The sequence below is a fragment of the Atta colombica genome, unplaced genomic scaffold (genome assembly GCF_001594045.1).
Source record: "Atta colombica isolate Treedump-2 unplaced genomic scaffold, Acol1.0 scaffold76, whole genome shotgun sequence".
Taxonomy (NCBI): domain Eukaryota; kingdom Metazoa; phylum Arthropoda; class Insecta; order Hymenoptera; family Formicidae; genus Atta; species Atta colombica.
The window spans coordinates 402574-406342 of NW_017259568.1; the positions used below are offsets into that span (position 1 = coordinate 402574).

The 3769-nt window shown below is 31.3% G+C and overlaps 1 protein-coding gene across 2 annotated transcripts in view; it reads left to right on the forward strand.

The window, feature by feature from the left end:
- Positions 1-3547: 3547 nt before the first annotated feature.
- Positions 3548-3769, forward strand: part of LOC108692533 (G-protein coupled receptor Mth2-like) — a 32373-nt gene continuing 32151 nt past the window's right edge. For both annotated transcript variants that reach the window (XM_018200834.1, XM_018200835.1), the window contains exon 1: positions 3548-3621. The gene's annotated coding sequence lies outside the window, so the exon portion shown is untranslated. The remainder of the gene's footprint in view (positions 3622-3769) is intronic.

Consider the following 3769-nt stretch of genomic DNA (forward strand, 5'->3'; position numbering starts at 1 on the left):
TTAGTTTAACAATCGTTTTTATGGTATAATAATTAATATAATTTATTTTATATTTAAATAAGAAATTTATTGATTTATTATTTTTCGGCTATTTCATTAGCTAAATTTTATATTTATTTTTAATATGAAATCAAAAGATTGTATAATATCGAGTTTGGATACAATCAATCATTATCATTGGAATCAATGCATCATTATTGACTAAAACGATAAGCAATTAAGCTGCTGAAAATAATTTATTGAAATATTAATTATGTGATCGATAATGTATTTACGCCTGATGTGTGAACAAAGAATAAACCAGCGCCCGAACTTATTGAAATTTCATACCGTCATTTTTTAATCGATTCCAATTGACTCGGAGTGGTTTCGAATTAAAAAGAATCATGATTGCGATTAACTTATTTAACTTAGGATTAACTTACCAAGCGACTATATTATTATATTATTATATTAAGGTGTACAACTTTGCTTCCGCCGTTTTTTTTCCGAAATTCGAGGCTTTATTGTAAAAAACTAGTTATACATTTATGATTCAAAGTATTGTCCATCGCTGGTCACTACTTTCTCCCATCTTTCGGATAGCGTACGAATCCCGCGTCAAAAAAACTGGTCATCTTTTGAAGCTATCCACGAATCGATCCAATTTTTTACTTCTTCATAAGACCGGAAGTGCTGGTCAGCCAGGTCGTGTGCCATTGATCGAAACAAGTGATAGTCAGAGGGAGCAACGTCTGGAGAATACGGCGGGTGGGGTAGGACTTCCTATTTCAACGTTTCCAAGTATGTCTTGACCACTTTCGCAACATGGGGTCGAGCATTGTCATGCTGCAAAATCACTTTATCGTGTCTCTCTGTATTGCGGCCGTTTGTCTTTCAATGCTCGGTTCAAACGCATCAATTGCGTTCGATACTGATCGCCTGTGATTGTTTCAGTCGGTTTTAACAGTTCATAATACACTACGCCGAGCTGTCCCACCAAATACAGAGCATGACCTTGGACGTCAAAATCACCGTTCTTGAAGCGTTGAAACCACTCACGATACGTTCTTTCACTAATAGCGGCCTCACCATAAGTATTTGAGAGCATTCGATGAGCCTCAGCCGCAGATTTCTTCATATTGAAGCAAAAAATTAAAATCTCCCGCAAATGACGAGAATTTGGCTCGTAAACTGACATTTTCAATCGAGAATAACTTTATGATGCAGACACAAATCGACTGTTTCTATGGAGTTATGTTGACAGATGCCCAAGTTTATTGTATGACGTCTATGATCTATTTATTTCGACCATCACTTACTGTTAAAGCCATCTATAGGAAAACGGCGGAAGCAAAGTTGTACACCTAATATTATATTAATGTGGATAATATTTGTAATTTGTTCGGGGAACACACATACTTTATCCGTACGAATAAATTTATCTTTCAGAATTAATACTATATTTATTGGAATATTTTATGGTTTTATCATGAAAAATTGTTTTTGGAAAGTACACATCATTCGAAATGCGATGATTTGTAGAAAAATTAAAGTTAGTGAAATATATATGTATAGAAATAGTTTTCATTTTAGAGTTTTTGTAAAAAATTTATCCAAATACATTGCAATATTGTTGGAACATTTTGTTGCAATATAACAAAAAGGCATCTTAACATCGTTGGAATTTTGCAACAATGATTCAGCAATGTTTTGTAACTACTATGGAATATTGCAATGTTTCAGTGAAATCATTCTGCAATGTTTTTGCAATCTTTCCGTGCTGTATGAGATAGAGGGTGCCTGTCGCTATTGAGAAAGTATGACATTTGTATTTTCACTGACTTAATATTCATGTTAAAAAATAGTCTCGATATTTAATGTTTTTGGGGTTGCTGACTACGAACGTAAAATCTGAAATCTAAAATTCAAAATAGCCGATCCAATATGGCTGAGCGATATTGCGAAATTCAAAATAATCTGAACAAATATTGCTTCTCGGGGATCTTTTAGATTGCTGATTACGAATCTAAAGTCTGAATTTCAAAATTCAAAATCCGAATCCAATATGGTAGATGCAGATACGCAAAAACAAGATTTTTGTGAAAATCGAAATCTGGAAGTATTATGCGTTGCTCATACCCGTCTTTAAAAGACTATAAAAAAGAATCAAGGAATGGAGATTTTTAGAATTTTTAAGGGATGGATGAGTAAAAAAAATACGGAAGATCTTCGATGAGAGATTTACGGGGTTTTAGTATTTTCAAATAGAATTTGTAATAGAGTCTTAAAGGATCTCTACAAGGATCGTAAGCAAGAAAACTATTCATGAAATATGTTTATAATTACAATATATTAGATATGGGAAAAAGTTCGGGGCGTTTTTCCCGTTAAATGGCATTAAAAAAACGCCACGAACCTTCACCTAATTTAATATTAATGTCCACCATCCTGGATCCTATTTTAAATTTTGAAATTTAGACTTTATATTCGTAATCAGCGATTCAAAAAATAATAAAATACTGTCGGAACTATTTTTTAATTTGAATATTAGGATAATGAAAATACAATAGTGCCAAACATTTTCAAAGGATAGGCACAACTTTGATCCCGTATATTTCGCAAACCAATTACAAGCTCACTTAAAAATTTTATGCGATTATTGCCTCATCATGACTAATCATTTGATACAAAATTTGGCTCAAAAATCGAGGAAACGAGCGATTTTTGCAGCTCTTTGTAAAAACGATAATTGTAAATATTGATAAAATTATCGTTTTTTTAAATTATTAATCGTAAATTGATTCACTTAATTATTGAAATCACTTAAAAAATTTTCCTATTAATAAAAGATTTGACATAATGCGAGAAGTTTTTTGTGTGGAGATTACTCGAAATTCTAATTCTTCAAAGAGAAGCCTGAGAATTATGTTAATGGACATGTTAGCTAATATCCGTTAGCTATTATATCATTTTGGACGGCATCTGGCACCCGTCCTTTATCCATATACATGAAACATCATGCATTGAATTACCAATTATGATTTTGCACCCGACGTGATACATTTTTAAGATAAGAATTCAATAACAATGAGCATATTAGATACGGTACATTAGAAATCAAGTGTTTTACTTAATATATTTTTATATGTAAAATAATATAGAAAAAATTATGTAAAAAGAATCATATAAGAATCATATAAGAAAAACAACTGGATATGTAATGCATATGTATTAAATAAATGACCTTGTAACCAAGCAAGACGTTACGGACGTATGCATATCTTTTATCAGTCGATCCTAGTAGTTCTGTTGAAAATTGATATAAAAAATTCGATGGTGCATATAAAAGATCTTATATACATATGATCCTTTATATGTATCATTTATTTTTATATAATGATATTATTTATAAACTGATTATAAATTCCCATCTTTAAAAGTTTGTCGGTATCTTTTTTCATTACTACGTAGTACTATATACATGCGTAAATTCCTAGTACGATAAATTGCTTTTTTTTAACGTCATAAACGGCAGCAACAACTCATCGTTCAGTAGTATTGTTTTGTTACTTACCTGAGTATACTTGTGCGCTATCATCTGCCGGGAAGTGAATCGCGGAAGTTTGGAAATTGAACATAGTATTATACTTATCATCCTATCCATTATCATGTATTTAGTTCAAAATCGATCATAACCATTATAAATGTCATGTTTAATTCTGATTTTAACATTTGTCGGAAAAAAGTGTACGACACATAAATATATAATATAAAATTATATATAACT